This window comes from Akebia trifoliata, unplaced genomic scaffold (assembly GCF_017979445.1).
Source record: "Akebia trifoliata isolate Shusen 1 unplaced genomic scaffold, ASM1797944v1 Contig00966, whole genome shotgun sequence".
Lineage (NCBI taxonomy): Eukaryota > Viridiplantae > Streptophyta > Magnoliopsida > Ranunculales > Lardizabalaceae > Akebia > Akebia trifoliata.
The window spans coordinates 17622-28135 of NW_028237378.1; the positions used below are offsets into that span (position 1 = coordinate 17622).

The window sequence follows — 10514 nt, forward strand, 5'->3', positions numbered from 1 at the left end:
GAATGGATTGCATTAAAAAGAAGCAAACCAAACATATCAAGAAATGAAACACAAGAAATAAAGAATTTCTTGTGATCATGCACACTAAAATTTGTGGACTCTTTCCCATTGCATGTCTAAGTGGAGAAAGATACTTTATCACCATTATAAATGGCATCTCTAAATTTGGTTATGTTTATTTAATATACAAAAAATCTCAGTATGTAGATATCCTCTAGATATTTATAATTGAGGTAGAAGGATAGATAGAAAAGATAAAATAATTAGGTTAAATAGAGGAGGTGAATATTTATGGTAGATTTAATGAAATAGGTCAGAATCCTAAATCTTTTGCCAAATTCTTAGAAAAATTAGGTATTTGTACACAATATACAATAATTAACATGTCTCAACAGAATGGTGTGGTTGAAAGGCGTAATCGTACACTTATGAATATGGTTAGGAGTATGTTGAGTCATTTAATAATTTCAAAATTATTGTAGGGGAAAAACATTAAAGACTACAATTTATATCTTAAATAAGGTTCTTAGTAATGCAGTTCCCAAAACTCTTTTCAAGTTATGAACTGATAAGAACCCTAGTTTAAGATATTTACATGTTTGGATTGTCCAATAAAAACAAGGATTTACAATCCAAAGGATAGGAAATTGGATTTTAAAACCATTTTTGGATATTCATTAGTTATCAAAAAATTTTAAAGGATACAAATTTTATTACCCTAACCACAACATGAGAATAGTTTAAATTGAAAATATTTGACTCCTTAAAAATGGTGAAATTAGTGGGAGTGTAGAATCATGTAAAATAATTCTTGATGAAGAAGCAAGAGTGGATATCCTACCATATCTTAATCTTCAAGAAACTGTTGATTCTTCGGATATTCAACAACCTGAGGAGAACAGACAACAATTAAAACAAGTTAGTTAATCACTCCATTAAGACTAAACTATTATAATTGAAGATTTAGCATCGATAATTCTAAGAAGATCTCTCAAAGAAATGAGACTTGTCCTTTTAAATGATTTCGTGATGTATCTACAAAAATCTAATTACGATATTGGGATAAATAAATATTCAGTTATGTTTTCACATACAATGGAAAGTAATGAGTCTTTTAAGTAGATGGATGTCATAAAAAAATAGGTAAAATCTATGAACCAAAACTGTATTTGGGATCTCATCGAATTATTTTTTAAAAGTAAAAAAAATTGATTATAAATGAATCTTCAAAACCAAGTACAATGTAAAAGATAATGTCGAAAGATTTAAAAATCAGACGTGTGGCCAAAGGTTTTACTCAGAAGGAAGGTATCGATTACAATGAGATTTTTTATCTAGTTTTAAAGAAAGACTAACTAAAAATCATTATGGCATTGGTAGCTCATTATGATTTAAAGTTACACCAAATGAATGTGAAAACAACTTTCTTAAATGAGAGTTTGGATAAAAAAATCTAAATAAAATACCCAAAAAAGTTCACAAAAAAGAAAAAATAGCCCGTAAACCTAAGAAATCAATTTATGAACTTAAACAAGTTTCAAAACAATAGTATATAAAGTTCAATGATAATATTACATCCTTTAGATTGAAGGTAAATACTATTAACTAGTGTATATATTTGAAAATCAGTGGAAGCAAGTTTATTATGTTAGTATTGTACGTAGATGATCTTATGTTAGCTAGTGGTGATCTTGGTTTGTTACAAGAAACTAAGAATTATCTCACTAAGAATTTTAAAATGATTGATATAGGCAAGGCAACATATGTCATTGGCACAGAAATCTTTGGGAATTGATCTCAATGATTATTAGGATTGTCTTAGAAAGGATATATCAATCAAGTCTTAGAAAGATATAATATGCAATATTGTTCTATCGGTGAAGCATCTATAGGAAAAAAAGATAAATTCAACTTGATGCAATGTCCGCAGAATAATTTAGAAAGGAAATAGATGAAGGATATTCCATACGCTTCAAATGTTAGGAATTTGATATATACTTAGACATGTACCAAACCGGATATCAATTTTATGGTTGGAATGTTAAGAAGATATCAGAATAACCCAGTAATAGATCATTGGAAAGTTACAAATGAGGTTATGAGGTATATACAAGTGAAGAATGACTATATACTCACTTACAGGAGATTAGATCCTCTAGAGGAGATCAGATACTCAAATTTAGATTTTGTCAGATGTTTTGATAATAGAAAGTCTATATCAATTTTATATTTATGTTAGTAGGTGGAGTTATCTAGTGGATGAACATGAAGAAGGGTATTATTACTGTAGATACGCAGGCTTCGAAACCTTTTGAGAGATTTTGAGCTCATCTACACCGATTTAGGAGTTACCACCATTCAATTAAAGTGTGAATGAACACTATAAAAGATTTTTTTTAATTTTATTTTATTGGCTTACAGTGACTCACATATCCAAAAAATAATGGGAAATGTCTACCTAGAGATCTATGGTAATGAGACGTGGTTGAAAGATAAGGAAGGTGTTAGGCACCTTGTCCCACCCATTCTAAGATGGTTACCAATATATGGGCATAGGTGAAAGAACTTGAAATATTAACTTGATTTTGAAAAGAGCTAAGGAATTATGAAGAAACTTAAATAATCAAACAACTATAATTTAGCTTTAGAAAATAAAAGATTTGAGATAATGAACAAGTTAAAGGCAAAAAAATGTGCTTGTTGGGATTTTTATAAGCCTAGGATTTTTGTGAGAATTCATGTGGATCTCACCTCTTTGAATCCCAAGATCCTTTTTAGAAGTTATGTGCTCACTTATAGCATTTTTGTTATTGGTTTAACCTTTAGGAGGTGGACTAGGAACCTTATGCATGTAATGTGTCTTTTTAAGGACTGTTTTTGTTAGTTTAGAGAATTAAATGTAGATCTAGATAGATCCACATCTTTGACCCTTATCTATTTAAAGAAAGACAAAGTAATATATGTGCATGTTATGTAAGCATGCAATGGACTTAGAAAGAAAAGATTATCTCAAAAAAAAAAGATTACTCTCTAGCTTTTAAGCTATTAGAAAAAAGAAAATGAAACAAAATCTATTCTAAAATTTAGATTGCAATGAAAGTAAAGCAATTATTTTAAGAATTTAAAGATTACTAAAAAGTATAAACAACTACTCTAATGCTATTGAGAGCTTATTAAGGACTTATAGGGGGAAATTTCTTCTAGAAAGTCTTACTCTCCACCTTTAGGCCTCATAAGAACAAATCTAAGATCTACATTATGATAAGAAAATAAAGCATGAATATAAACTTTCTTAAATGGAAAATAAGGGGATAAATAGGATAGGGAGGTTTGAAAAGAGATAAATAAGGGTTCAACCCCACCTTGGTTTTCTTCCTCTTACTTATTCTTCTTTTTGGTTGGAGCTCTTTGGCGGTTTGAGAATGGATCTTTATAGAATTTTGGTAGGTTAGAGAGCTTTTGGGAGTAATTTAGATAGAATTTTGGCTTCTTGAGCTCCTCTCATTTTTGCCTTAAACGGGAGTCCTATTTATAGGAGTTTGGGGGACCTTTGGGGATAAACTTGTCCCAAATCTTGGAATTCTCCATATTTTTAAAAAACCTCCATGCAAATAGTCATTTCTATATTCTAACGTTGGCCTTGATGATTTTTATCCTCTAGTTGGGTCTTACCAATCTTAATCATCAATGAGTATGATGATAAACATTCAAATGTTCTAGAGAATTCTTGATGAAGGTTAAAATGACCCTAAGACCTTGACTTTGAGGCAATTGTGAAGGAAGCAATCTAAATGACATGTAATTAGATGGTAGATTTTTGACTTATTTAATTATTTCTCTTAAGAGAATCTCTAACAAATTAGAGATAGATTGGTCGTTAAGCATAAATTCTAGAGAATTTTTCTGAGTGGACAAATTAGTCAAAAGTTTTAAACATTGATCATATTACATTGAATGTCATGGACGATTTTTAAATAGTGAAGAATATAGAATGAGTATAAGGGGAATTTACCTCTAGTGTGTATCAACAAACCAAGGTGAATGGGATAATTGACCTCAGGTGGGGAACAACCAAGACTAGAGTCCTAGTTATAGGATTTGGTGAATTACTAAAAGGAAATGTAAAAACATTATTTAGGAAAATAAAACAAGGATAAAAAGGTAAAATGACAAGGTTTTCTTGAGAAAAAAAAAACAATTAAAATGAGGTTTAAAGGGTAATTAACCCTAACTAATTCGAATGCGTATGGGACTCAAAATTGGCCTTAGGTGATCAATAGCCAATGCAAATTTTCCTTCTGCATGTTGGTCACCTTTATACTGTGCAAAAGTTCATTCTGGCCATTAGTAACCTTTGGCCAAATTAAAAATTAAGCCTAGCCATTAGTTACCTCCAAACTACCCATTTTATTATTTTGGCCATTGGTAACCTATGATCAGGCTAAAAATTACATATGGTCATTGATTACTTCCATACCAGGCCAAGATCACAAAAATGCAATTATTTATTAGTTAACGTAAAGCTCTTGCGATCATTTGAAAATTGACTTGAATCCAATCCCTTCTTAGGAGTTTTTTTGTGCTCTTGGGTTCGATCTAAGCATAAATGGGGTGTCTACAACTATTTTATCTACTATGGAGGTTGAATTCATGGCATACTTTGAGGCCACGAGTCATACTCTTTGATTGTAAAATTTTATCTCAAGACTTTAGGTTGTCAACTCTATAGTTAGGCCGTTGAAGATATATTGTGATAATACCGTAGTTGTATTATTCTTTAAAAAATAAAAGTACTTGAACAATGTGAAACACATAAAGATTAAGTACTTGGTGGTTAAAAAGAGAGTCTAGAAACAATTAGTATCAGTAGAGAACATTAGTATCACTCAAGTGATAACTGATCCATTGACAAATAGATTATCACTAAATGCTTACAAAAAACATATTATCAAGATAGGTCTTTTAGGAAAATCTTTTACATATTTGGGATAGGTTATTTTTGAAATGGTTATGTAATTGACATTAACATCAGTACTAAATAAAATTTTGTTCAACTTATTTTTTATTTTCATTTATATTATGATTATATTCTATTTTCAATTTAAATAATACAAAAATGTCTAAACAAGACAAATGATAGGGGCACAATTAAAGGTTATATCAGAAAGAGTATTAGTAGTGTGGTACATGGAAGGAAGTCTGATATAAATGACATACAATCGCCATGACTCGCATTAGTATCTAATCAAAATATGGCATTATAGAATCTAATTGAATATTGGGATTATTGAAAATATTTTAAAATTCATGATCATGTGTAAAATATTTTGTTTATAAAATCCTAAATTGAGTCTTTATCAAAATTATTTTGTAAAAAAAATCCACTTTAACATAATCGATCTAATGGGCCAAATAGGAGAATGTTATAACCGAATTCGTATGAACCATTGATTTCACAATTTTAATAACTTTTCTTACACAAGGATTTTATATATTAAAAATGTCAATATTAAAATGATTTCCAATATCGTTAGAATTATAAATATACTATTTACATTTTAGTAGAAAACCTTGATGGATAGGAATCTAACTAAGAAATGATCTCTAAGCCTTCTATCTCTATCTATATAAGTGGATCGACACCTCATGATAGCAATAACAGTGAGATATGCATAAAGTATATTTATAGGATTCCGAATATAGTGATATCCATCAATTACTAGAATCTTAGTCGATCCAAATAGTGAAGAGAAAGAATGTGAATCTAGAAATTAATTAATTCAGAATTGGGGTTTGTGTATTTCAATTCGTTGACATGTGGATTGCAAAAAAACACACCTCCATCACATATTATTGGATCAACGTTTTTGCCTTATGGCACAAGGTAAGTACCCTAACTTTGATTATTAACAACATAAATAGGTTCTTGAGATATATTCATGATTCTTGATCCATTGGGAATTTTCGAATAATAGTTATGTGAATAAGATTTGTATGTTTAAAATCTAACATCTACCACTTTCCATTTTGTGTGAGATGAAGGCATGGGGTGAAAAAATTCTCTCTTGATAGAATCATAAAAGTAGGGAGATTCCCTTGTCTACAACGATTTTCATGGGATCTTAATTCTTGTTAGAGTTTGGAATTTCCATTCTATTGTTTGTGAGACGATTTCCCTCTTGTGTTTGATAATTTGTTAAATATTAGCAGAATTAATGTAGGTAGAGAATTCTAGTTCAGGCAATTTTAATGTGTAGGTATTTAGAAACATTGGGTAACAATTCCCCAAACCCTTTCTTTGAGTTCATCTTATTCGTCGATTGGTTAACTATAACAAAAAATACTTTCAATGATGTTCAATGAATGCAACAAAAGACTTTTTATATCGTTTTTTACTCTAGTGCTATAAAATGTGAATCTATCATTTTTCATAGCATTTTAGTGAATGCTATTAAATGTGTTAATTTTATAACGTTGAAAAAATAGTCATTTATATTATTGTAGCATTTATAAAACACTATAGTTGGTACTTATGTGAAAAAAACCATCGTTGATGTAGAAACTGTAATAGCGATTTTCAGAAGAATGCCATGGTTCAGAGAAACATATTAATAGTGTTCTCTATATGAATGCTATAAGATTTTGCTTTTTTTCATTTATTTTTAAATTTTCAATACCACTTTTAGCATCCAAAACTTGCATTTCCTGATAATAAGATGCAAATATTCAAATTCAATAAGTTAGTGAAGTCAACATATTTTTTAGAAGTTAAGGGTAGTGAGTTCTTAAAAAAAAATCTATTTGGGAAGCTGGGTTTTATTAAGTAACTAATGGAGTAAAAATAATAGTAGATGGAGCTACAATAATACAGTGTCTTCTTAGTTCAAGTGTACATTGAAATTTTTCTTTCTACATTGAATCTCATCTCTCTCACACATAATATCACGACTATACAAGAAATCATATCTTCCATATGAAATTTAACACACTTGAATGTCTGGACAATGGTGTTGTGCCGTGGTTCAGAGAGGTGTGGGAGTAGGTTGTCAAACGATCCTTTCCTAGTCACATTGTGTGAGACCATAAACCCTAAGAATGCCAAACCAAATATCGATGGAACCATTTGACAGCCTCGACCGTCAAATTAGTCCATCGAATTGGACCTTGTCAAAAAAACATTCGGCGGCTAAAAACCATAGAATTTCATAAATTCAACGGCTTGAGGCCGTCGAATCTAGGATTTTACCATATATTCAACGACTATAGACCGTCAAATAACATATTTTCGATGGGTAGAAACCATCGACTCTGGGATTCTTACCATATTTTAGGCAGTTTGAGGCCGCCAAATTAGTTTAAAGTCCAATCAGAATACTGTTCAATGTTCTCAAATGCTTTTAACTTCAACCTATACCTACGAAAAAAATCACGCATACATATCCCATCCCTTCCTCATTCACATCCCATTCCACTTACATCTATATCCACATTCACATCCCATCCCATCAACTCTCATCCCCATCCATTCACATCCCATCCACACCAATTAGCATTCAATTAATAGTTTCAAAGAATAATAAGATTTAAAAAAATATATACGATTTAACATGTTACAAACAGAAAATTACTTATCTAAGTAATATAGGTCAAAGTTATAAGTCAAAATTTTAATCTCACATGTTGGAAGAATTCCTAAGATCCCGTTAATTTACATCAATGTAATGAAGTCTACAAAAATATCCCATTTTCAATTAAAAATGGATCAAGTTTTTTACATCTTACAAGAAGCCTTCGACCCCTCGGCCTGTTATCGTTTCCCTATAAATTGAGAGTGTTTCTTCCATGACTTTGGCTTCAGCCAACAATTGTGCTCTCTTCTTACCAGATGGATGGGTGTGGAGATAATCTTTCCATACAGAACCAGAATCACCAGTGACATGCCCCAACTTCTCATACACCATCAGTGCCACTCGAGGATCATATCCAGCTAAAGCAAGTAACAGTTGCCCAATGTAATCTGCTTCTATTTCCATCTTAATAAGTAGATAGCAAAATAGAATGTTACATAAGTACATACAAGCTGAGTTAGATTGTAATTAATAGAAATAAAAACACTTTGAATTAACAGAAGATATGATTTTAACCAGAAATGAATGGAGGAACATAGTTTGTTAAGCCCAACCCAACCCAAAATATAGGACAAGGGCTTTGATTATATGAAAATGCAATACAAACAAAAATCAGAAATCACAATCTATCAAACCAAGTGCTACAATCAGATTGTAAATATTGTCTTTCGGATATCCAACTAATTGAGTTGCATAATATTAAGAATTGAAATAATGAATAAATTTAAAAGCAATGGGTTCTACTTTACTGTTACAAGGGTCCTTATCATTAAAAATGGAGGAGTACGATAAATATTGGAAGAAAAAACCTGAACAAATGAGGTTCAGCCCTTCATCACAAATTTAAAGTCAAATTCATTCAATAAAATATCTTTTGAACAAATATTTGAGTCTATGCTCCAAGTTTTTGCACAATGATTCTATGTTGTCATGTACAAACGTGGCATATGTAATTATAACAAATTTAAGCTGTTATTAAGAAAAGGGTATCTTACTCATAATAGGTTTCCTCATCAATAATGATATCCTAGCTTTCACCAATTGTGCTTTGACCATATTTGCACATTTTCCTGATACACAGGTCAAGAACATTAGTTTTAATACAGTATGAGAAAATAACTCAACCCAATCACAAAATACTCTCTGCCTGCATAAATGGGACTTGATTATGTAAAGAACACAGTACAATTTTGACTGAAATTCAATTCACTTGGAGAACTAAGTTAGAAAAATGCATAATAGATAATCTCAATCTGCAAAACAACATTTTTATAGTTTAAAGTTGCATACCCATTTCCAAAGTGCTCTTCTCCTCACATCCTAGACCAACCTAGAGAAGACATGAAATTATTTCTTAGTGATATCTAAAAACATTTGAATCATAACCTAAAATGAAAAATAAGCGGAAAAATATTTGCCCAACCTTTTAATATAGACCACCAAAAAATCAAACCCCTCACATTCTAATGCAACAAATTCAATGGAATTAAAATAAAATTCCAAAGAATCAGAAACTTCGGATCTTTATTCAAAACTGCGAGACACAAAGAAAGTTTAAAACTTTCTTTCGTTAATAAAATTCATAGATAAATCTTTCTTATTTTGAAGATTGTATTTCAGTTTCAACCTAAGAAAATCTAAAATAGAATTAAGATTTATGAAAATTACCTCATGCCCAAGTATGGTAGCTATCTCATTTATGGAAATTGCCACTCAGCGTTAGTGCCAATTTCATCTTCTTGGTCTCAAGCAGTACTTCTTTCACATGGTCCAGTATTACTTTCTGAGGTGTACCCAAGATCACTCTAAACGTTATCTTTACTTAGCCCTCAAAAGACATGACAGTGGCTCTTAGACCATCTAATCACCTCACCACAAAGAATATCAAGTAAAGTCCCCTGGGTCCAGCTCTCTCCATTAGCTCCGCCCGAAAAATAAATGATCTCATCAATACAAATCGAATAATACTCATTATCTGAGTTCTCAGGATCTACTAGTGCTCCTTTGACATAAATCACATTCCTTCTAAAGTTCATCAATAAGTATATCCATTGAAATTGTTTTGTTTTTTTAAATTGTGTAAGGAAAAAAAAAGATATCTACAAAAAATTTATCTTATAAATGCAAGAATAGAGTTACCAAAGCAAATATCCATTGAAATTGATGCAACCAAAATACTTGAAGGGGAAGGTACCTTCTTTACAACTAAGGATGTATTCATGATTCTGATATTGTTGTCATTTATGTTGACAACAACGAAGAGGATGAAGCTTTTGTTAGTGTTCGTTTGAGACCAGAGAAAAGAATCTGAAGTCATTTAAAACATGCTTAACAGCAGTCGCAGAGCTAAGTTTCCCTGTTGAGGAAGATCCAACAAGTCATTGGCAAAACCTAAGATGAGATATTCTTGGGTTCTGACATCAAGGATCCAGTTCAATAACTCTCCCGTCAAGAAGCCAAGATAAGGATTCCATAAGTAAAACAAAAAGGTAAAAAGAGATAGATAGGGTCTCCTTGTGTAAAGGCCCATTTTCCCCTCAAAGTAGCCATTGAGGTTGCCATTAATAACAATAGAAAACATACATAGGGGAAGAGATACAAAGCATGACCCAGCTAACAAAAACTAGAGGGAACCCCATGGATTTCAAACAAACTTCAAATGACTTCCCAAGAGACATTATTAAAAGCTTTTCTGAGATCGACTTTAATGGCACATCTAGGAGTTCCAAAACAAGATGTTGTTTATAATTCTTACACCCTTTGGTGAAGGCAACAAATTGGTTGCTATTAACTAATTTGTGAACCACCTTCTTCATTATGTTGGCTAGGAGCTTGGAGATGCATTTGTAAATAACATTGCAGCAAGATATTGATCTATATAGTCAT

General features: G+C 31.2%; 1 long non-coding RNA gene across 1 annotated transcript; it reads right to left on the bottom strand.

Moving 5' to 3' along the window:
- Positions 1-7792: 7792 nt before the first annotated feature.
- On the bottom strand, positions 7793-9852 carry LOC147380804 (uncharacterized). The gene is made up of 3 exons (XR_015175088.1): positions 8919-9852; positions 8624-8698; positions 7793-8033 (listed from the first exon to the last, which is right to left on the bottom strand). It is a non-coding gene; the product is annotated as an uncharacterized LOC147380804 (long non-coding RNA).
- Positions 9853-10514: the final 662 nt, after the last annotated feature.